Here is a 25,488-nt window from a genome sequence, read left to right on the forward strand (position 1 = left end):
ATTCCAATCCCCCATGATGATAAGGACATCATTTTTTGGTGTTAGTTCTATAAGGTGCTGTAGGGCTTCATAGAACTGGTCAATTTCATCCTCTTCAGCACCGGTGGTTGGGGCATAGACTTGGACTACTGTGATATTGAATGGTTTGCCTTGGATTCGAACTGAGATCATTCTGTCATTTTGGGGATTGTATCCCAGTATTGCTTTTCATACTCTTTTATTGACTATGAAGGCTACTCCATTTCTTCTGAGGGAACAGGACAAAGGGTTTGAAATCTTCTCAAAGACGGCTCACAGAAACACTCTCTGGCCCTCCAGAAATTTATACACTGAGGCAGAATATAAGCAGATCTAATATCCTGTACGATATACAGTATAATAACAATGCAAAACAGATTCAATCTTCTTCTCATCGCATGGGCAGGTGCACTCAATTAATGTATCCACCTTATAACAATGCAGATGACAAGATGTTTAGGAAAAGTTAAATCTTGTAAGTATCTTGCAGGTTCTTAAGTGCTGGTATCTATCCAGTATCTGCCATGTTAAGACAGTCTGAAACTTTGTATTCCTTATTTTGCAGGTACACAGTAATTTGGTTTCACCATACCTAAAAATTAAGGATGATATAGAAAACCTACAAAATGCCAATTTTTACTTTATGTTCTGTTTCCAGGGAAAAGGAAAACTGTCAGGACTGGGGGAGATCTGGCTGACTGGAAAAAACTGATTTTTAGCCAGTAGTTTGTGCTGATCTTTCCGGCCCTTACCTAGACTGCAGACATTCCTATTACAAGCCTGGGCATTAACTGGGCATTTTCTGTTCCACTGGATGGAGTAAGAATTGATCTCAAAAATTTTTTTTGCACTTTCAATGCAATATTTTTCACACAAATTCCTAGTTGTGTACCATAATGATTTAGGCCAGAAATTTAGAGTCAAAAGGTTTTGGTGCTGCAGAAAGTGGTTTCTATGTAAAATAAGCCCTTAACAGTACTAAAAGCTAGCTGTAGTACATGATTCTAGCACTGATCTTAGGTATCTTTAGAGTAAAAAACCACCCTAAGGTATTTAAATGTAGTAAACTGTTTTAATTTGTGTCCTTCTATTGACCAGAAAGACTGGGTGGTTCCCTTAGCAAAAAACAGAAATTTAGATTTTTCAAAATTAAGAACCAGGTGATTTTGTCTACAGTACCGCAGTAATTCCACCCTTGTTCTTTTCAGCCCTATAAAGATTTGTGATATTATGAGGGCAAAATCAGCATAGAAATATAGGGATTTTGCATTCTACAGTTTAGGAGAGTGGAAACTCAAGTTATAAAGATCCACCACTGAATTCACATGTAAGTTCAAAACAGAGAAGATAAGAATACATCCTTATTGCAATCCTTTCTGAACATTACTGCCCCGGAGATGGATTCCTGCAAATTATATTTCATTCTTAAAATACTGTATCATTTTTGTATCAGAAAATAAGGCACCTGTCAATAATTATGTTTCTTAGTTTTTTCAAAAGGACATTTCTATAAAGAGAATCAAAGGCATATTTAAAAGCTACAAAGGTCAGAAAGAAGGAAGTTATTTTAAGAGTATATTTTTGTGCAAGATGGTGGAACACCAAATATAGCGTAGTGTTAATTTCCCTTCTCTGAATCCTGCCTGCTCATCTTGGAATATATCCAGTCTTGAAACATGTGATTTAAATATTTAGCATATAATTTGTTAACAATATTTGAAATGCTGATAATTGCATTGATTATTATCATTGCCTTTTTTATAAATTGGTACTATTATTGCCAATCCCCAATGTTTTGGAATATTACTAATCTGATCTATAATGTAAAAAGGAATTCTAGCAGAGGCACCAACCAATAGGGATACTTTTTGATTATTTCAGGTAAAACACAATCAACATCTGGAGCTTTGTTCATTTTAAGGGATTTAATCAATTGCAGAGACAGGGCAAATTTGCAGTTGATCCAGACTGATCTCTCTTTCTCATGTTTCTAAATACTAAATACTAAATTATTCTTCCTCTCAGGCTTGAATTGGCATTTTGGATGGGGGGAAGTGGGGGAAAGACTGGTTTTCCTAATCCTCTGATAGTTTGCTAGAACAGGGCTTTTCAACCAGTGGTACGGGACCTGGCAGGTGGTACGCGACCATCCTAGAAAAGTGATAGCGGGGGAGGGGAACGAGCTGAACCGGTGGCAGCACCTCATAAGCCTGAGCGAGAGATGGCTGGAGCTGCAGGGCTCTCAGGGCTCGGCGGAAGCGCCAGGATCAGCGCTTCTTCGGGGCTGTTAGGGCTCAGCGGAAGTGCCAGGATCAGCGCTAGGCCCCAGCTGGACCTCAGCACTGATCCTGGTGCTTCTGAGCCCAGAAGAAGCGCTCATCAGCTGGAATGTTGCAGCATCTCCAGGGTCTTGTGATTTACATTCAGATGCTTGGCAAATGATTCATATTTATGACAGTCACAGTGTCCCAGGATCATGTGAAGTGACCAAAACTCCTGCAACCATCCAGCAGACGGGAGGAATAAAAACCAAACACACCCCCACCCCCACCCTTGCTGCCAATCTGCCAATGCTCACAACAATGAAAACCTCGTACAGGAGGAAGAGCGCAGCCAGGCGGGCAGGCAGGTGTCTTGCTCGGTTGTGGCTTGGGGGGGGGCATTTTTTCAGTGCCATTGTAACTTCGAACAGTCACTAAGCAAACTGTTGTAAGTTGAGGATTATCTGTACTTCACTTTTTTCCTTTTCCTTTTTTTTTTTTTGTTATCAAGTTTTTGACACCTTGCTAGGCAACTGGTGGTACTCAGATGTTGCCATATCCTAAAAGTGGTACAATGGGTGAAAAGGTTGAAAAGCCCTGTGCTAGAAGAGTAAAGAGTCCTTTTTTCTGACTAATTGAATTGGGGCTGTGAAATCCAAAAGGAGACTTAAGATATCCTTTTAGAACAATTTGCAAACTGGATGAATGAGCTTTAAATTGCAAATGCTGTATAACATAAATATTTTTTAAAAATCCAAATTGCAGAAACATAGTAATGACGTGGAAGCTGTTAATCACTAAGAAAGTAATCATAGTATTATAACAGGTAGCTAACTGAAAATGTCAACCAATGTACCTCGCTGGTAAAAAGGTTCAATTTTAAAAAGTACTGAAAATATAAGGGGATGTGCCATGCTGTTAAGGCAATGCTTTTATAAAACAGTAGCACAGCCATACTATACAACCGAAATTATTGGCAGACTGCTTTCTTACAACTTTCCTAGAGTATCTGTAGCTTTTTAGATTTAAAAAAAAGATGGTAGGAGATTGAGAAAGGTATCTAAAATCATGCACCATGTAGTTTTAATCAATATACACTGATATCTGATTGCCTAAATCACAGTTTAGGAACATACTTGCAAACAAGAATAGGGGAAACAAACTGAGTAAATGTAAAAGCAAATTTATTGTCATGCAAAAGCTACTTTTATTCCCATTTTTGACAGGTGTAAGTTAAAAACAAATACTCATTTATATTTTCCACTTGCTTTGTAAGTCATTATATCATACTGTGCTACTAAAGAATTTGCAAAGGCAAACCACATAATCATCTGACATCCAGATACAGCAAACCAGACATGAACTTCTTTGTTCCTGTAAATTTAAGGTTATTTTTAAAACTATAACAGTAAATTTTAACAAGTACATAGAAAGGGGTCAAAAAATGGATTACATAGAAGTCAGGACTGAAAGTAAAAAGACTATGACAGAGAACTAGTAAAGTATCCTCACAGAAAATAAGACTACATTCTTGGCGCAAGTATGTTTTTTTCTTCTAAAAAGATAAGGGATAAGTGCTTTAAGACTGTCTCAACTTATGACCATAATGGGCAGGCTCCATTATGGTTGAGGACTACCTGTATTTCATAAACATCACTAAAGACCTGCCAGTAAAAAAAACAAATGCTCTCTTAGATTGACTCACTCATTGCATTAAATATTCTTCCTATATTTGGTTATGTCTACTATAAAGGAAAAAGGGACGCGGTGGCTCAGTGGGTTAGGACACTGAGCTTGTCGATCAGAAGGTCGGCAGTTTGGTGGATCAAATCCCGAGTGCCGCGTAGCAGAGTGAGCGCCTGTTACTTGTCCCAGCTTCTGCCCACCTAGCAGTTCGAAAGCACGTAAAAATGCAAGTAGAAAAATAGGGACCACTACAGTGGGAAGGTAACAGCGTTCCGTGCTAGTCATGCTGGCCACATGACCACGGAGATGTCCTCGAACAAGCGCTGGCTCTTCGGCTTTGAAACGGAGATGAGCACCGGCCCCTAGAGTCGGACCGACTAGCACGCATGTGCGTGCGGGGGAACCTTTACCTTTACCTTTTACTATAAAGGAATTTCAGGACACTCCTCCATGAAGTTCAACTCAATTTTCTAGCATGAATTGCTTGTGATATTACATTTATATTTATATTTACATGGCATATAAGCCTCGACTTGACATTGTCATTCCAAAACTGTAGATTTATTCACTTTCAGCCATTCTTCTGTAAACTTGTTTGTATGTTTGTATCAAATGCCTTGCTGTATGAACTTCAGTTGATGGACAGATTGTTCCAATAAAGAAGAATATTTGTGGCTCAGGATTGAAATGAGGGGTCTCCTTGGTTCTGTGTGAGTTTGGTTGTTTTCTTATAGACACTGATGTTACCTAGATTGGGAAATGAAATGTCTACAAGAAAACAATCAAGCCCAAGGGCAGATGGCTTGATATTCTTCTATAGAATTTTTTTAATACAAAGCAGAATTCATGCTTCCTTCAATGATGGCACATTATGCAGGCAGCAAAGCATTCCTGAACAATGACACTACCATTTCCATGCTTGACAAATGGTATGAAGTTCTTATTGTGGAATGCAGCTTTTGATTCTTCCTAACATAACTAGGGCCCCAAACTTTCATGTTTGTTTCATCTGTCAGTACAGCATTCCTTGAGGTATTTTTCCAGCAAATGCAGAACAAGCATCAATGCTCTTCCTGTGAACAATGGGTTCTGACTTGCTACTCTCCTGCAAATCCCATTTTACTCTAAATACTTTTCAGGTGGTAGAAAGATGAATATTGAGCATAGCCAAGATGATGTTGTTCTGGGGTTCTTTCTGATCTATTAATATATTTTATGCTGTGTTCCAGGAACAATTTTAGGATAGGTATATTTTATAATGTTCCTTATTGTCCCAAATCTATTTCATTTCAGTGCTATATCTAATTGTGGAATGGTAGAGGCCCAGAGCTTTAAAAATAACTTTGTAATTCTTTTCAGACTTATAATCATCAATGACTTTTATGGAGTCCTCATAACTTTATTTTAAACAGGAACAAAATGCTTCTAGAATCTAAATGATGAAAATTTCAATGTGAGGATAAATGCCAAAGTTTGTGAAATTTAAATATGATACCACTAGCTCAAATCAGCACTGATTTTTAATGAAATACATATGCCATTAATTGCACTGATTATTCTTTCTCTGTCACAAGGCATGTTTAAAAATTTTCTTTATAAAATAAACAAAATAAGCACCAAAGCTGGGAATTCTTTGTTCACCTAGGCCAGACATGTCAAACACAAGGCCCGGGGGCCGGATCCAGCCCGCGAAGTGGTTTTATGTGGCCCGCAAAGCCAGCCTGGAAACAGTGAGGGAACGGCCCCCACTGCCTTGGCCCTGGCCCAGAGACCCTCCTCCTGCCAGAGACCCTCAGATCTGTCCCACTCCTGCCCAGGCCCCCATAGGCACCCTTGATGCGAACGATGCAGAGCTGGCCACGGCCACCCAGTAGGCCATACGCACTCTAGCCACGCCCACCCTGGCCATACCAACCCAGCCCCTTGAGATCAACCGCAATGCTGATGCAGCCCTCAATGAAATTGAGCTTGACACCCCTGCTCTAGGGCTTGTTTGAATTCAGTGGCTACTGTATTGTCCAGTGGTGGGGTACTTTTAGTTTGTGCTCTTGTGATCACTGGGGCCGCAAGTTGCTGCACAAGTAGTAATGGCTTGACTATCTCTGCTTTTACGCTATTGTATTGTGGCATCCTTGACAAAGCATCTGCAAAGAAGTTTTTTCCTCCTGGTAAATACCAGGGGGTAAAATTGAATCGGTGGAAGTGCTGGGCCCATCATGCCTGATTAAGAGACAGTTTCCTAGGGGTTTTCAGTGCTTCAAGGTTTTTATGATCAGTTCATATTTGGAAAAGGATTTTGCTCCCTTCTAGAATATGCCTCCAGGTGAAGAGGGCCCACTGCACGCCATAAGCTTTCTTCTCCAAGACCCATCCACCCTCCCCAGTGCTGCTTGGTCTCTGTCAGTTTCTTTGAAGTGTAAGCGCAGGGCTGCAATCGCCTTCCTGGTTTTCCTTAAGTAGTACTGCTTACAGCTACATCACTGGCGTCGGCCTGAATGAAAAATAGTTTCTCTGGGTCTGGGTGCTTTAACACCATAAAAAAAAACTCTTTCAATTTTTGAACGCGGCCCGGCTTTCCATAGTCATTTTAGCATTTGGCTGGGTTTCAGTTTATTTTTCCCCTTGGTATTTAGCAAATTCATGATGGGGAGTGCGATCTGCGCAAATGAGGGGATGAACTTCCTGTAGAAGTTTGCAAAACCCAGGAAGCTCTACAGCTAGTTTTGGGTCCGTGGTGAGGCCCATTCCAAAACTGCATGCAACTTTTCTGGGTTCATCTTCACCCACTTGTGAGAGATCCCTTAGCCTAAATAATCATTTTTTTCCTTGTGGAAGTCGCATTTTGAAAGTTTGGCATACAGCTTAGCTGCATGGAGTTTAAGACTGCCCTAATTTGGAAAATGCCATCTATAAAACATTTTATATACATTTTCTTTATATGAAGTTGCCAGTCAGTTTATAATTTCTTTCTCAAAGATTTTGCCATTTCTCTAATATTGTTGTGTCCAGTTTTTTGCCCATATAATCACGGCTTCTTTCATTTGTTCATCTTCCATTTTTAAATTCAATACAAAATTATACATTTTTAATCATTTTTTCATCAGAAGTCAACAACACCTGATCAAATATTGTCTGATCTTTATAAAAGCCGTAATCTTTAACATCTTTGTTATACCTCGATTGCATTTGCAATTGGGGCCACCATGATAAGTCAATGCCCTGGTCTTCTAACTCTTGTTTAGATTTTAATTTCCCATCTGCATTCAGAATATCCTTATATCTTAGAATTTTTTCAAGTTTGACTAAATTTGGATGTGCAAAAGCTTCCATTGTTGATAGCCATTCTGGGATTTTCGTATAGATTTTAGGTTTTAACTTTTCCCATATAGATAATAATGCATTTCTTATGTAGTGATTTTGGAAATATCTATAGGTTTTATTCTTCTGATACCATAAAAATGTGTGCCACCCAAGTTGTAAGTCATGACCTTCTAACTATAACATTTTATTTCTGAGAGTTATCCTTTGTTTCAGCCATGTTAAAATACATGCTTGGTAGTATAGAACCCAATGTATGTGGTAGTCCAAATCCTCCATTTTCTTTAGTTTCTTGTAGCATTTTCAATTTAATTCTGGCTTTCCTTCCTTGCCAAATAAATTTCAAGATCAATCTATTCAAATCATCAAAAAAAAATTCCCTATTTTTACAGGTACTGTTTGAAATTAAAAAAAAAAAGAAGCATTGGTAAGATATTCATTTTTACAGTCTCTATTCTTCCTAGCACTGATAATTGTAGGTTTGTCCATTTTCCAAGTCAGTTTTTATTTGATTTAATGAATTTATGTAATTATCTCCTTCTATCGTTGCACATCTTGCTGTTAGGTATATTCCTAGATATTTCACTTTAACTATTTGTAGGTCTATTTTTTCTGTCAGTTGTGTTTTTTGCTTATCCGTCAAGTTTTTAACTATAACTTTAATTTTTTCTCTATTTGTTTTCAGTCCTGCTGTTTCTCCAAATTCTCTTTTTCAATAATTTGGATGTTGTATCCAACAGTTCTTCTAGAGTAAATACCAAGTTGTCTGCAAATGCTTGTAGTTTGTAACTTTCGTCTTTTATCTCCATTCCTTTAATTTCCGGATCTTGTCTGATGTTTCTATTGAGAACTTCCAATGTTACTATGAATAGCAGTGGGGACAATGGACATCCTTGTCCTATGCCTTTTTATATTAAAGTTGCCTAACCCTACTAGATTAGCAAAAATATTTAAAAAATATGTCTAGCAAATGGTGGAAATGTAATCAAAACCTGGTACATATTATCGCTTGTGGTGGACATTGTAAAAGCAAAAAAAATTGGACTAAAATACATACATGGTTAGAAAAAATGTTAGGAAAATATGTAGATTTTAAACCTGAACTTTTTTTACTAGGCATAAGGCCAGAAAAGTTTGATAAACAAAATATATATTTAACATTACATTACATTAACTGCAGCAAGGATTGTATTTGTGCAGCACTGGAAAAATGATACAACACCATCAGAGGAAATGATAATTAAGAAAATATTGGACTGTGCAGAAATGGACAGAGAATTAAAGGAAAATAAGTTTCAAACATGGAACTTATTTTATCAGTGGTTGGAAAAGTGGGATAGAGAGTAAGAACTTAATCTTTATGACTAGGCAAAATCAACTCAGACAACACGTTGTTTATTAAGCACAAATGAATTGAATTGATAGAAAACTAATAAAATACTTTTTTAAAAAAGAAAAAGAAAAAAATTTCATGTGTTCAGCTTTTGTTTTGGTGTAAATTAATATATGGTCCAAGTACACCAAAACCCCTTTGTACAGATGTTCATGGAGCACCTTATGAGCTGTATAAACACTGCTGGGGCTCCTCTTAAACCACATGAAAGCACCAAAAATTGGAACCAGCCTAGGGGACAATTAAAAATGGTCTTCCACTCCTACTTTGATTCTGACTCTGTAATAAGCTTCCTGGAGGTCTAGCTTAGAAAAGATTTTCCCTTTCGAGAGGTGGGCTAGCATGTCCGTCATGAGGAGTAAGGGGTACAAGTTGTCCACACACACAGCATTCAAACATCTATAATCCACGCAGAGATGAAGAGACCCATCTTTTTTTTCTCGAAACAATACTGGACCAGCAATTTTCAGTCTGGCTGACTGAATGAATTTTTATCTATGCAGTTCATCTAACTCCCTGGAAATCATGGAGTACAGCCTAACCTTATAAAGGTCAGAGTCTCAGAGTGGCTCCCCATGATTAGTCTTAGAGGTAGCTGGGTCGCCCCCTGCAATGAACCCATCTAGCTGGCAGAATAAAATCGGCTCTTAAGCAGATCACCAACTTCCCCACTAGGGTTGGGCTTATTAAACATCTTGCGCAATTCAGTAAGGCCTTCCGGGCCACTTACTTCTCCATGCCAGGGATTAGCAGTTCTATGGGCATGGTTAATGGCACAATCGGCCCACTTACCAAGGGTTTGTCATTGGACATCTCCCCCTCCTGATTTCAGGGGGGGAACAGAACTCTACAACCTCAGCGCTCTTCACTGCCGTCTCCTTGGGATATTGGGGGATTTTAATCAGCTTCCCCCCCCGGTCGGTCTCCTTTCCTCACCAGGGTTTTCAAATAGTAATCTATGGCCTGGTGGCCCTCCTTGCCACACTTAAAGCAGGCAGTTGAGCATGATAATGCTGTGGGATGTCTTGCTGTTTCTCTTCCCTCTCCATACTCTGCTGGAGCAATGTTGGTCTTGGGCTTGCTCGATCTCTGCCTCTTCAGCCAAAATGCACCAGTCATGGAAGCATTCAGGGGCTACCCCGGCAATGCCAGCATGGTACAGGTTGTCACTTAACCCATTTTTAAAACAGCTCACTAAAATGTCTTGTGACCTGTTGGGGCGGTATGCTAGTTCCCGAAACTTCTAAGTGTATTCGGCCACGGGCCGGCGGCCTTGCCTGTTTTGATGCAATCTCGAGCTTTCCTATCCGCCAAGGGCTCTTCTAACCACTGCCTCAGTGCGGCCATGAATCGAGTGAAGTTTTGGAGCTCGGGCACCTCAGCATTGTTCAGGGTTACCATCCGCCTGGCTGCAACCCCCTCCATGGCCAGCATGATTACTCTGACCCAGGCCACTTCACTGGGGACCTCCCAGCCATAGTCCTGCATGTAGGTTAAGATGTGGGACAGGAGGAATCCCAATTGTTTTAGGATCCTCTTCAAATTTTATGCCGGGGGTGTCTTCCGCGCAGGCCACTGGACCCCCTTTCCTCAGGCTCTGCGGGCATCTCCTCTGCCCAGTGCTTGCTGATGTCTCTGGGAGGGAGGTTTCACTTTCCTCCCTTCCAGCTTCTTCCTCCGACAGTTCCTCGCTTGCCTTCCTGCAGTTGTCAGCTTCTTCCCCCTTCAAAAGCTTCCACCATCAGGTCTATGGCTTGCTTCAAAAAGCAATCGGCCTGGCTCAATACTTCATCCCCTTCCTCACTGAGGTTGAGCGAGCTCTCCATTTTTCATTTCCACCCCGGCTTTCAACTGTCACCTTCTGAGATCTTCACTCCAGTCATCCTTCTTTCCGACTCCGATTGACCATCTCAGTTACAGGAGGGTTTCCACGGCTACAGCTTCCTCCCTTGAATCAGAGGAGCTATCGCTTAGACAAGCCTTTGGGGAGCACTCTACCCAGTGCTCAGCCTCTTCTCGCTCACTGCTGTGGTTGGACATTATATGCACATTCCCCATGGTAGGACTTTCCATTCCTCCAGGTTCACCACTTTGCAGAACTTGCCTAATGTAGGGACCTGCCTCAACTAGTGGTCCCAAGAAAGCAGAACTCTTGAAACTGGCACATTCCTCCCACCTTTTACACCCAGAGAGGATCACTTCAAAGAAGATAGAACAAAGCAAAGGAAATGCAACCCAGAGTTCATACAAACTACCCCTCCCAACAGAGCAAACTTCTTCCCTCCCAATAAAATAGCAGTCCCCAAAAATGGAATGCACAAGCAAAATGAATTAAGGGTCTGACATGGACTAATGATTCAAAATTTCACAGTGCCCATTATTTATTAAATAAGTTTGAAATTATATATCTCTCATCAATATATTTCCATGCGCTGGTACAAAAATAAGGTGTGGAGCAGTAGGAATGGACAAATAGCACCAGAAAATGAATGGAATGCATAGATTTCAGCATGATTAATCTGTCAAAGGAAAAGTGATAAAATTGCAAGAATCAAATTGATAAAATTTTAGATTACATAAGAAATAACAATTTTGCAAGTTTCGAAAATGTAGCATAATTAAGAAAAGTTGTTATAGATAGCAAAATATATCAGAACTCTCTTGACTACTTGAGAGGCTGCCCACATGGATGCTGAACAAAACTTTGAAGAACATACTGACAAGAGATTAAGAGAGCAAAATTATATTCTATGAGCTATAGAATGATTTTCAACTCTTTTAAAATTGTAACTTTACATAAATTATAATTAACTGATCTATTTTTAAATACAAAATAATTATTTTTCTGAAACTGAACTAATAAATATATAGTAAGAGAGCTAATTTCAATAAACTTAGAGCTTGGGAAGGATTCCATGGATGACAATCCTCAAGGGGAAAACAACTCAAGAAGCTTGGGATATTTTGAAAAGTGAGATAATTAAAGCCCAGTATAGAACAATACCAACAAAGAAGAAAAATAACAGCTCTCAAAAGAAACTAGCATGGCTGCATAAAGAACTCTGATAAATTGAAAGACAAAAAGGACAAGTATAAAAAGTGGAAAGAGGGGCACTTAACTAAGGCAGAATATCAGCAAATAGTCTGAGCCTGCAAAGATGAAGTGAGGAAAGCTAAGGCTCAAAATGAACTAAGGCTTGCGACAAAAGTCAAAAATAACAAAAAAAAGTTTCTTTCAACATGTAAAAAAACAAGAAAAAAGTTAAGGAAATGATTGGTCCATTTGTGGGAGAAAGTGGCAAGAAGGTGACAAGCATCAGGGAGAAAGCAGAACTACTCAACTCGTTTTTTGCATCTGTATTTGCACAAAGGGAAAAAACCAATCCAATCTATCAAAAACAGTACCATAAAAAACAGATTAGAAACACAAGTTGAGATAGGCAAGAAAATGGTAAGTGAGCACCTGTCCACCCTAGACGAGTTCAAATCACCAGGACCAGATGGACTACACCCCAAGGTTCTGAAGGAACTGGCAGATGTGATCTCACAACCACTGAACTATATCTTTCAAAGATCCTGGAGCACTGGAGAACTACCAGAGGACTGGTAAAGAGCTGATGTAGTTCCCATCTTTAAAAAAGGGGAAAACATGGATCCAGGAAACTATAGACCAATCAGCCTGACCTCAATACCTGGGAAGATTCTGGAAAAGATAATCAAGCAATGAATTAACGAACAAAGTCATTATCAAAAGCCAACATGGGTTTGTCAAAAACAGATCATGCCAGACAAATCTTATTGCATTCTTTGACCAAGTAACAAAATTAGTGGTCTAGAGGAATGCTGTGGATATAATTTATTTGGACTTCAGTAAGTGGATCACAACCTACGACATGATAAGATAGAAAAATGTGGGTTAGACAGCATCACCACCAGATGGATTTGTAGCTGGCTGACCGTTGTACTCAATGTGTGGTCCTCAATGGAACTGCAATGGAACTGCATCTACATGGAGGGAAGTATGCAGAAGTATGTAGAACAGAGCCCCAGGGCTCTGTTCTAGGCCCAGTGCTTGTCAACATCTTCATCAATGATTTGGATGAGGGGATAGATACGGAACTCATCAAATTTGCAGACAACAGCACGCTGGCAGGAATAGCCAAACTCCAGAAGATGGGCTTAAGATACAGGAGGATCTGGACAGACTTGAACACTGGGCGCTATCTAATAAAATGAAATTCAATGTTGAAAAAAGTAAGGTTCTACATTTAGGCAAGAAAAAACAAATATACAGGTTTAGTATAGATGGTACTTTGCTTAGTAGTAGTAACTGTAAGAGGGATCTCATAGTCCCAGTGTTCAATTACTTAAAATGAGCCAACAGTGTGCTGCAGCTGCCAAAAAAGACAAGACAGTGCTAGGCTGCATCAACAGAAGGATAGAAGCAAGATCACACAAATGGTTAATACTATTTTACAATGCCTCGGTAAGGCCACACACTTGGAATAATGCATCCAATTTTGGTCACCACGATGTAAAAAAGATGTTGAGACTCTAGAACAGACATGTCAAACACAAGGCCTGGGGGCCAGATCCGGCCCACGAAGTGGTTTCATGTGGCCCCCGAAGCCATCCTGGAAACAGTGAGGGAATGGTCCCCACTACCTTGGCCCTGGCCCAGAGACCCTCCTTCTGCCAGAGACCCTCAGATCTGTCCCACTCCTGCCCAGGCCCCCATAGGCACCCTTGAGGCGAACGATGTAGAGCTGGCCATGCCCACCCAGTAGGCCATACGCACTCCAGCTGCGCCCACCCAGTAGGCCGCGCCCACCCTGGCCATACCCACCCGGCCCCCTGAGGGCAACTGCAATGCTGATGTAGCCCTCAATGAAATTGAGTTTGACACCCCTGCTCTAGAAGGAGTACAGAGAAGAGCAACAAAGATGATTAGGGGACTGGAGGCTAAAACATATAAGGAACGGTTGCTGGAATTGGGTATGTCTAGTTTAATGAAGAGAAGGACAAGGGGTGACATGATAGCAGTGTGCCAATATCTCAGGGGCTGCCACAAAGAAGAGGGAGTCAAGATATTCTCCAAAACGCCTGAAGGCAGGACAAGAAGCAACGGATGGAAAATAATCAAGGAGAGAAGCAACCTAGAACTAAGAAGAAATTTCCTGACAGTTAGAATAATTAATCAGTGGAACAACCTGACTCCAGAAGCGGTGAATGCTTCAACACTGGAAGTTTTTAAGAAGAGACTGGACAGCCATTTATCTCAAATGGTATAGGGTTTCCTGCCTTAGCAGGGGGTTGGACTAGATGACCTCTAAGGTCTCTTCCAACTTTATTATTGTTATTGTTATTATTGTTATTCATTAGACATGAACCTCAGTCAACTGAATATTCAAATTGACTGGCACTGATGGTTGACATAAGTTGCTGCCAGCATCCTAGGTATCAACCAGGTACCTCGTTAAAATGTAAGATGTTCCAAGTAGCACAGTTTTTCCTAGCATTGCTGGAGTTATTGGAGGAAGCCGCAATTTCTTGATGTATTTTGCAAAGTTTTTGGATATAGTTTCCAATGCCCCGATGACAATGGGTATCACTATTACACGTTTCATCCATAATCGGTGCAGTTTCGATGGCCAGGTCACGGTATTTCGTAATTTTTTCTAGTTCTTTTTCTTCGACTCTGGCATCTCCTGGTACAGCGATATCGATCAAATGTACGCTTTGGTTCTCTACAACTGCGATATCTGGCGTGTTGTGTTCCAAATGGCCATCTGTCTATATTCGGAAGTCCCTCAAGATCGTCACCCTCTCATTCTCAACAACATTTTCAACCCTATGTTCCCACAACTTTTTGGACACAGGCAAGTCATATTTTTTACACAATGCCCAGTGGATTAATTTAGCAACTCGGTCATGTCTAGCTTTGTTATCAGTTTGCGCGATTTTGCTGCACTCACATATTAGATGTGAAACAGTTTCAACTCTGTCGTTGCAAAGTCAGCAATTTGGATTGTCAGTGGATTTTTGTATCTTCGCTTTCACGGCATTAGTTTGTAGTGTTTGTTCTTGAGCAGCCAGTAGTAAGCCTTCCATTTCTTTCTTGATGATTCCCCTCTTAAGCCATGCCCATGTCAAGTTGTTGTCACATTTTCTTTCAATGTTTTTCAAATGCTGTCCATGCAAAGCTTTGGTTTTCCATCTATTTAATCTGTCATCCAGCCGTTTTTCCTTACATTCTGCCTTTGTTTCTGTGAATGATCTCTGTTTTCATAGTCTACAGCAGTTTTTTTCTACTTTGATTCACATAGTCATTCAAACTTTTTCTTCTTCTACAGTTTGGATTTGCAATAACCCTCTGTCCCCTATTTTTCTTGGCAGGTACAACCTGCCGATGTCACTTCGTGGATGTAGAGTGTAGTTATGCCAGACTCCCAAAAGACCTTTTTGATTCCTATATCCCAAAAGACCTTTTTGATTCCTATATTAAAAGTTACAAAGTTCTCCCTTCCTGTCTCTAGTGATAAATCTCTTTACACTTGTATATAACAAGACTTGTCTTTTATAATTGTCCTTGCTTCAAGATAAAACTTCTGCCTTCCCCCATTTACAATTATGAAGTCTGCATTCCTGTGATAAACCTTTGTCCCCTGCTTCATTTATAATTGTATATAACAAGACTTGTCTTTTATAATTGTCCTTGCTTCAAGTTATGCTTTTCAAGTTATGCATTCCTGTGATAACTCTTGTCTTCTCTGTTAGCGTTTGTATATGATAAGCTATGCTTTATTCTTTCCTGTGATGACTTTTGCTCTTTATTAGCAGTTGTATGCAATGAGTTATGTTTTCCTGTGACCTTTCATATGTTGCTCTCTCATGAGTGTACTTCCCCCTCCCTGATGAAACTGCTCAATAAATAGAGTGCTGTGCAAAGCTGTTCGGGGGGGCAACAACATCCACCCCGGGCACTCTGTGCTCTCTCACCTTGAACAAACTTGTGTTGGTGCCTCAGTCTGTCCTAGGACTCTGTTCCTGAGCTATCGCAGTTCCCAAGTGTGACCGTTGGAACGTCCGGCACACTGGGTCGGTGGCAAAGGGCAAAATCCTTCCATATTCAAGGTGTTCACCCTTGCGAGGGTCCCTCTAAATCCTCACCCGTTACGGGGCTCTAAGAGTTGAGGCCAGAACCCTGATCAGTCGCTCAGCGCAACAGTAGAGCATGGTGCATATTCAAAAATTTACATGTTTTCTGGTCTAGGTGTACCAATTCAGCCAAAGTCCAGTTGATAATTCCAGCTGGGTAGCGTAACACTGGGACTGCCCATGTATTAATGGCTTTAATTATGTTTCCAGCATTCAGCTCTGATTTTAGTATTTTGCGGACTCTCCTGATGTATTCCTTTTGTGTTGACTCTTTGACTTTTCCATTCAAGATGTTATCTGCTTCCAATATGCCTAGGTATTTGTAACTGTCATCCTTTGCTAGTGCTTTCACAATACTTCCATTTCCCAGTTCTATTCCATTTGTCCTTTTTTGCGTGGATAATATAGCACATTTTCCAAGTCCAAAGTTCATTCTGATGTAGCTGCTAAACAGTTGAACTGCGCTGAGTATTGATTCAAGTTCAGTGTGGCTTTTCACGTACAGTTTTAAGTCATCCATGTATAGTAGATGGTTTATCTTGCCATGCTGGCTTGAGATGTGGTATCCCAGTTTTATGTTTTATAAAACTGTCAATGGAATTAATTCGATGTTGAACAGTAGTGGTGAAAGTGAGTCTCCTTGGAAGATTCCTCATCTGATGTTGATTTCACCAATGTTCTCCCCATTTGCTGTTAGGACTGTTTTCCATTTTTGCATATTTGCTTTCAAAAATGTACAGATATTTTTGCTGATTCCAAAGTTTTCCAAACACGCATCAATCCAGCTGTGAGGTAATGAGTCGAATGCCTTTTTGTAATCAATCCACGCCATATTTAAGTTCGTTTTCCATCGTTTTGCATTTTTAACTACCATTTTGTCAGTGAGCAGCTGATCTTTTGTTCCTCTTGATTTTTTATAATTTTCTTTTTGTTCTACCATTTTCCATCAGATGATTGACTACTGAATTTGCCAGTATTCTTGTAAAAAGTTTGAAAGTTGTTGGCAGACAGGTATTGGGCGGTAGTTGCTTGGTTCTGTGCTCTTTTCTGGGTCCTTCATTATCAAGTATGTTCGACCAGCTGTTAACCATTTTTCACTTGTGGCATTTTGAAGCATTTCATCAGAGTGACCATGCAGTGATGGAGGCTGGTGAGGTGTTTCAACCAGTATCCATGCAGCTCGTCTAAGCCAGGTGTACTCCAGTTCTTGACTTCTTTTCTTGTTTTGCAACCGTATCAGTGGTTATTACACTATTCTCCATTTTGCTTTGTGTTGCTTGTTTTTGGATATCTTTGATCCAGGAGGCAGTTCCGCTGGGTTTTCACACAGTTCTTTCAGAAAGTTTAAAGTTTTTTCTTTACATGGGAAAACAGTAGTTTGGACTTGATTTTTGTCAAGTGACCGATAGAAGAGGTGCTGGTTTCTTCTGAACTGGACATTTTCACAATATTGTTTTATTTGTCCTTCGTATCTTTCAATTTTCTTTGCTCTTGCTATTACACGCTGTTTTAGTTTTACCATGCTTTCCGTTATTGTTTTTTCCTCATATTATTATTATTATTATTATTAGTAGTAGTAGTAGTAGTAGTATTAGTATTATTATTATTATTAGTAGTAGTAGTAGTAGTATTAGTATTATTAGTATTATTATTATTCTTCACTTAGTCACCCATATATTTAGATTGGATTTGGCATTTTTATCCATTCATGGAATCCTTTCCAAGGACCTGGGAAGGCAATTGTTGTTTAATGGTATTATAAGTATTGTCACAAGATGTAAGTTGTTCCAAAAAAAAGCTTCTTTTTGAAATGAACTGATGATTTTTCACTGCCGATGGTGCTCAAGTGGTGTTTTGGGATTAAAGTCAAGGTACCTATTACTATTGGTACTATTTTTCTTTCTTTTACTATAGTCATTCCACTTCATATTTTATTATTTTATCCAGTTCTTTCTCTTCTATTTTGTTGTCTGCAGGTACCGCAAAATCCACTATGCAGACTTTTTTGTCTTTCTTATTAACAACTATTAAATCTGGAGTATTGTGTGCCAATGTCTATTTGAATTCTAAAATCCCAGAGCATTTTAGCTTCATTTTTCTATTACTTTATATTTTTTGTAGTGATACAACAAGGGCATGAATCAAGTATGGAGTCATCACCTTACTAAGAAGCAAAAAAATCCCATGAGCATCAATCTAACTATTGTTTTTATGAAAGGCTTTAAAACAATTTATCATCACTTTGGATTTCCAGGTTCTTCACAGTCAGGAAGATGCAGAACCAGCAGATTTGAAAACCAAAGGCAGAAACAGGAAATAAAGAAATGAAATTGTCAGGATGGAAAACAATGATCTTTGTAATAGTTAATTCAGTTAATGATAGCGGGACAACATCCAACCAAAAATCTTTACTCAACAATTGGAAAAAAAGTGTGAACACCACTTCAACCAGAGTGAGGACAAGTAGACCTTTTACTCATCACACAGATGTGATAATTAACTGGGAAGATAAAATCAGAGAACTTTGCTAAAGGGTTGTTAAAGAAATTAATAAGGGATTCAACATGGATCCCAAAGGAAAGGTTAGGAAATAAAACTGTTCCATTAAATTTATTATGTCTGACAAGACAGATACAACTGAAAGTGAAGTTCCACATCAACAATACCAAAAGGTAATAATATTTGGTGGTCCAATATGTCAAATGCAGTAGATAGACAGATCTAGTAGCACCAATGATGATTACAGGTGGATTATCTTGGAACCACCAAATCAATGCATATTCTGTTAAGAGCATCCCACATAATAACCTAGCTGAAATGAATCTATAAAATTATTAGCAGAAAAGTGAAGCTACAGTACAAATTAGCAATTATTCTCTCAAGAATCTTAATTAAAAGATGAAGAAGAGAACTGGGGAAAATTTAAAACAGAAGGATCAAAAGAAGAGTTTTTCCAAAAAGTACATAAATAAATGTTTTTAAGACCCAGGAAAAGAGTTAATCTAACAAAAGCAGTTTACCTACCTTATAAGAAAGGGTATTAAAAAAGGGAGGACAGATAAATTATAAAATTATTTTCTCTTTTTATTCTATTAACACAAGAATAATAGTCAGACTGAACATGAATAAATGAATAAAGTAGTCCCAAAGGTCTCCCAAATGCTGACTACATAGCTGTTGAAATAAGTAACATTTTTTAAAAAACAATAATTATACAATAAAGCTACAATCTACAAAAGTGCATTTTTATTTCTTTTGACATTCATTCTTCACAAGAGATTTTACGTTTTATCTACTATATTTCCATTAGCCTTTCCACATTTTAGAATGTTTGTTTTCCCCCTTTCTTGATTTTCTCCTTCCTCTTGATTTGTTCATTTTTCCTTCATATATGGTTTTACAATTTGATTCTCATTTATTCTCTCTACATAATCAAACCATCTTAGCTTAATTTTTTCACAATAGTCATTTCTTTACTCCATCAACAATACAGTACACATGAATTCTTCATTCTGTTTTCTTGTTTTACACCACACATTTTGTAAACACATTCCCACAGCATTTAAGATATGTTTACATTTCTCCTCACATGCCAAACTTCCTTCTATACGCAAGCAAGAGAACATTCTTACAGGAATAGTGTTTTGCTTCTTTCAACATACATTCCTTGCAACGGACCACGTACTATCCATTACATTTCTACCAGCAAGTGTACATCTTAAGATTTCTACATGCATGTTCCTATCCTTAGACAATGTTCTTCCACGATATAGGAATTCATTTATTTGCTCTAATTTGTTAACCTTTATCTATAATTTTTCTTTCCATTTTCAAACACTACTAATTGGTTATTGATAATTAATGTTTAAATCTATACTCCTCTTACTCCAAAAAACTATCTCAAGATTTCATCTAACAATACAGTACTGTATTCATAGAAAAGTACACACTTACCGTACATTCACATGCCCAAACTTCTAACATCCCAGTATCTGTATCACTACAAGTATTTCTTATACTTTTATCCAAAAATATATTATTCAAGAAGATATTGCAGTGTTGTCCTATTTCCAGTCTATTAACTGAAGTTTTCATTTATTCTCGCACATAATTGTGGGACCCCAGAATCAGTACACATTAGCAGACATAACCAAAAACACATTTAGAGTGCCACAGAATAAGTTAGAAGCAGGATCCAATCTAGATCAGTCAGTGAGACCAGAGATTTAGACTTCCGAGCTTTTGAATTCATGCTGAAGAGAAAAGTTGGCAGAGAGAAGTTCCCGAGGATGAACTCCAGCACGAGTCCAAAAGCTCAGAAGACTAAACCTCTGATCCCAGTGACTGACCCAGATTGGATCCCGCAACATTATCCTGGGACATGATATTTGCCTTTATTTAAGTTAGAATTCTTTTATAATAGCAACTAATAGTAGTTAAACTACAATAACAACATAAATAAGATGGCCAAGATGACAAGTATCCATATATATTTGTTTAAATTACTGTCTTGTACAATTCTCAGAAAAACAAAATAAGATAGAAATAATTATGATTTAAGAACAAGGTTATTTTTTTTCTGAAATCAGCCACTGTCTGTTTCTAGTAAGGTAAGCAGAAACTCTCATTTTCAATAAAACTGAAATGAATTATTTTTGCATAATTAATCATAATGGATATAGTAAAACAATTTTAAGTAAGGAAAGTTATCCAAAATCAAATTTTTAATTACATTAGAAGTCACATCGCATGTTTTGGACTGAGTGCTATGTGGAATTATCAATTACAAACCTTGTTTTAGGAACTAAAATCGCATGAAAACATGCTTTACAAGCTCCCTTTGCACATGCTCAGACACTAATTATTATTAAAAAATACTTGCCTTCAACATGACTTCAATCAAGTATACCATTTTTGTTTTAATTTTTCATAGTTTATTTCTGTTATGCTGTACTGCAATAGTTTATCTTACTCATTTACTGTATCAGATAATCCTCAACTTATGGCCACAGTAGAAGGACCAAAAAAATTCACTGTTAACCAGTGCAGTCAGTAAGTGAGGCATCATGTGACCACACCTGATTTTATTATCTTTTTGCCATATTCATTAAACCAATCACTATGGTTCTCAAGTGAGACATTATGTAACTATAACTCAAGACCTTCTCTGATGGCTTTCTCATTGACGTCAAAATCATGATCAGGTGACCCCAGGATGCTGCGACCACTGTAAATGTGAGTGAATGAATCACAATTACCTGTTTGTAGTGACAATGTTATGGTCGTGAGAGGACAATTCATAAGTCACTTTCTTCAACACTGTTGCAACTTCAATCACTAAATGAATGATTAAGCAAGGACTACGTGTACAGGCAGTTCCCACAATAATTCCAGCTGAGACTGGAATTTCCATCACTGAGTAAAGTACTCATTAGATAAAATAACATATGACCATATCAATTACCAATTGCATTTCCAGTAATCCCAACTGCAGTTGTTAGGCCAGGACCACACTGTTGTTAGTAAGGACCTCGCACTACTCCTGCACTTATCATGCTCAGCTGTTTCAACTCCTCCCACCAGCTATCTCCCCCATCTCTGCCCTTTTATTCACCCTAAACCAGGCAGTACCTACCCTGCTATCTCCTACCATCCCTAACTGATCTTTGCTGTTTTCTTCCTCCTGTTGACAAGGTGTGCCTACTGAGGAAGCTGCTAATGCAAGCCTTATCAGTGGCAGAAGGAAGTTGGCAAAGATCATTTGAAGGTGGCAGGAGTGGCAGGTGTAAGCAACGGAATGCAGGGTGGCCAAAAGGGTAGAGGTGGAGGAGGAAGATAGGTGAGTAGGGATAATTGAAGTTCACACTGATGTTATAAATGTGGATGGGTTGCCAAGCACCCAAAATTTTATCATGTGACCACAAGGGTGCTGCAATGGCTGTAATTTTAAGAACTAGCCATAACATTTATTCAGCATCTTTGTAACTTTGAATGATTATTGAATCAATGATTAAGTGAACACTACTTGTTTATAATCTGCTTTGCCTTTACGATCTCATCACCTCTTCTAATATTTGCTCATTTTAATTGTGCAGTTTGTAGCATCTCAAGTAAAGCCATTGCTCACTGAATGGCTTGTTTCATATTTTTCTATTGATATATTTGCAACTGTTGAAAGTAGAGACATCTTTTGCAGAAAAGCAAAGAAAAAGCAAAACCTAATGATACTGTGATCTAGAAGGAACTAGCACGCATATCCAGTTAAGAAGAAACCCCAAATAATAGTAAAACTGGGTGCCTTTGATGATACCCTGAGTATAATCATTCTAGTAATAATCTGGGGGGAAACAGAAAGGCCCCAATGTTGACTCTTACAAACCAAGATTCTTCTCAATTTTTTTCTTCTTCGCTGTGACTTAGTAAAACAATGACTGATACAGTAAAGTGCTGTTACCTAAATAAATGTTGCTAGAACCATGAATTCATCTGAAGCCATTTAGAGCAACAAATATCAGTTCTTCTATCAAGTTTTGGGTATCTTCCGAACTTTTCCTAGAAGTTTCTGTTAAATAGGCATTTGTATCCCATTTCTTTGCTAACTCAATTCAGTCTGTGCCAAGACAGAAAACTTCAAAATTTAGGCTTCACGCGCACACACACAAAATCTCTTTTAACTTCTATATCTTAAAACTCCACCTAGCTTAGATAACTGAATTGTCTTAGAATAATAGATTATCTCTTACCTTCCCAAAAAGATGTGATAAATTGGTTAACTCTTCCTGAGGTATAACTACAGAATAGAAACTGATCTCAGCTTCATTTACCAGCAATCTGCCCTTTTTCGAACCATAATCCAGGATGCAATTGTTAATAGATGTTTTGAATTCGTACATTTTCCTGACTTTATTACTTTAAAAGCTATATTCATCTTTCCTTTATTAATTCTTTTACTTCTTTAGCCATGTTTTATCTGTGGTTTCTTCCTTGCGTAACTATATTCAAGCTTACTTATATGTTTCTTGATGTAGTGTTTGTTTCTCCTGAACACAGTGAGCAAGTGAATTTTTGTTACTATGCCTAGTTGTGACTAATTGATGCAGCCTTTCTCAACCGTGAGCCTGAAGGAACCCTTGGAATATTTTTCAGGCATCAGGAACCCCCTGTATATTCATGCTCAGATATATGCGAGAAGTTACAGAATTATTATATTCATTTCATATGTGGGCCAGTACATATGCATTAATAGAGCTCTTAAACTAAGAATTATGAATTTTTAAAAAACTAAAATTTAAGAATTAAACTTCTTCCTATCCCCCACTTCATTTCCCTCTTCCCGCCTTTGTGGGTAGCTCCTGCTGCCACTGATGCCAGAGCCAACCCAGCACTGGATTTCCTGAATCTGCCCTGAGAAGAAGCCAGGCCACTGTGCTTGTAGAAACAGAGATAAGCACCAACAAGGAGCTCCAGGACAGATGTCCCAGCAAGTGTCTTTTTTGTGCACACTCTCTCACCATCTGCTGCATCTCCCTTCTTACTCACTCCTCTCTTTTCAGCTTGTGCACAGTGTTGGAGGCTGGAATGTTTTTGTGGGGTCTCTTTTTTTCAAGTAAATTATTATTTCCCAAGGAACTCCTTGTGACCTCTTATGGAAACCAAGAATTTTGCAAAACCCCAGCTGAGAAATCCTGAAAGAGTTACTCCTTGAGAAAATCAGAAGATTCAAGACATTTCCTTAACTCTTCCATATAACTTACCTTTGTCTTAACTATCGCCATATATGACAGTTCTCTCTATTAAAAAGCTTATATCACATGATATCTCTAAAGCTGTTTTGATTATATCTCCATAAACACAACAGGAAATAATATTTGAAAAACCCGGACTTTAACATTTTAGTTATAGGAATTTGATCAATAAACACTTGAAATCTTGCCAGCATTTATTTTAAAAAAATTAATTGCAGGATAAATTCATTATCCCATACCAAACATTGTTGCTTCAACAGATAAAATTTCCCCAAAATTAAATTAGTTAAAATAAGCTTAAATCAGTATGTTTAAAATAAGTACAACTGAGTTTCAAATTGAACTACTAATAATCGGGAAGGATAAATAAGTGCACAAAGTTGGTGGTTTGATTTACATACAACTTGTGGATCCATGAACTCTGTAGATTCACTATGGATTTACTATGTTCAAGTAAATCTCACTAATTCATGGAATTTATTTCTAAGTAATCTATAAGACTGCCACTTACTGTTACAAGCCTGAGAAAAAGGAGACTTGTCTAAAAAAAATGAAGGCAAAAACAGAAAACAAGTTCCAGACAAGAATTTGAAATAGAAATATATAAATTTTCAATGACACAGAAGTACCGTATTTATCGGCGTATAACACGCACTTTTTCTTCCTGAAAATAGGGGGCAAATGATGTGTGCGTGTTATACTCCGATATAATGTTAATGACCCATAGTTAATGACCCATTATCCGAAGCTGCAGCTGAAATTTCCTTTTTAAAATGAGGTGCGTGTTATACGCCGGTGCGTGTTATACGCCGATAAATACGGTAAATGCCATTCAAAAATACTTATTTCAAATGTAGAATACTGAAGATTCATTATTACTTCTGTGTAGGCTCATCATTTAAAGAGAATCAGTTACTAGGACGTTTCTTATAACATTTTATAACAGAGCTGTGGTGGCACAGTGGTTAGGATACAGTACTGCAGGCTACTTCTGCTGACTGCTGGCTGACTGCAGTTTGGCAGTTTGAGTCTCACCAGCTCAAGGCTGACTCAGCCTTCCATCCCTCCAAGATCGGTAAAATGAGGACCCAGATTGTTGGGGGCCATAGGCTGACTTTGTAAACTGCTTAGAGAGGGATGTAAAGCACTGTGAAGCAATGTATAAGTTTAAGTGCTATTGCTATTTTCAGTACAGCATTTAAACTTGTTACTAAAACGTATATTTATGTAATGCCACCAGAAATTTTTTCCTTACATTATACCTTTAAATTGCATGTTTATAAGTAAAAGGAAGGTTAAAAAATCTTAAATTCAGTGAATATGAAGAATAAAAAAAGGTTTTTGAAAGCAAGCCAATAGGCAGAGGAGCAAATGATTGCAGATACTGCTGCTGAAAAAAAAGAATGTCACTGAAGATTAACCAGTTACTTGCCTGATGAATTTCTGTAATTTTTAAAACAGGGTTTTTCTCTCTTCTTTCCTTCCTTGTCTCCTTTCTTCACTCACATGTAGTTTGGTTTTTCCTTTCCCTTTTTCTTTCTTCCCCAGTTCAACTACTATTTTCCATCAATCCTTTCATCCTAGGGAGTGTTTTTCTTCTTGTTTATTTTGGCTGAAAGGTGGGTTTATGTCTATAACTGTGAGGGTTTATGTGTGAGAAATGAAACAATTAGTGTAGGCAGATAATGATTAATTTTTTAAATGGGGATAATATATGGGTAATTAACTGTAGATAGTATATATGTGTGTATATATGCTGCCCATCTTAGAGTACAACTCAGGGCAGCTCACAATAATAATAAAACCATACACAATGAAAATTATGGTATCTGAAGCAGAATATCCAGATTCAGTCACAGTTTCGTGCCATACAGTATTAACCTTGTGAACTCTAAAACTTCCTCCTTCC

At 38.3% G+C, this 25,488-nt stretch overlaps 1 protein-coding gene across 1 annotated transcript in view; it reads right to left on the bottom strand.

Annotated features, from left to right (window-relative positions):
* The window catches only part of TANC2 (tetratricopeptide repeat, ankyrin repeat and coiled-coil containing 2), a 370,144-nt gene extending 344,919 nt beyond the window's left edge, over window positions 1-25,225 (bottom strand). The window contains exon 1 of the mRNA XM_083378993.1: window positions 25,012-25,225. The gene's annotated coding sequence lies outside the window, so the exon portion shown is untranslated. The remainder of the gene's footprint in view (window positions 1-25,011) is intronic.
* Between the last annotated feature and the right edge of the window lie 263 nt (window positions 25,226-25,488).

Source organism: Vipera ursinii (genome assembly GCF_947247035.1).
Source record: "Vipera ursinii genome assembly, chromosome: Z".
NCBI classification, from domain to species: domain Eukaryota; kingdom Metazoa; phylum Chordata; class Lepidosauria; order Squamata; family Viperidae; genus Vipera; species Vipera ursinii.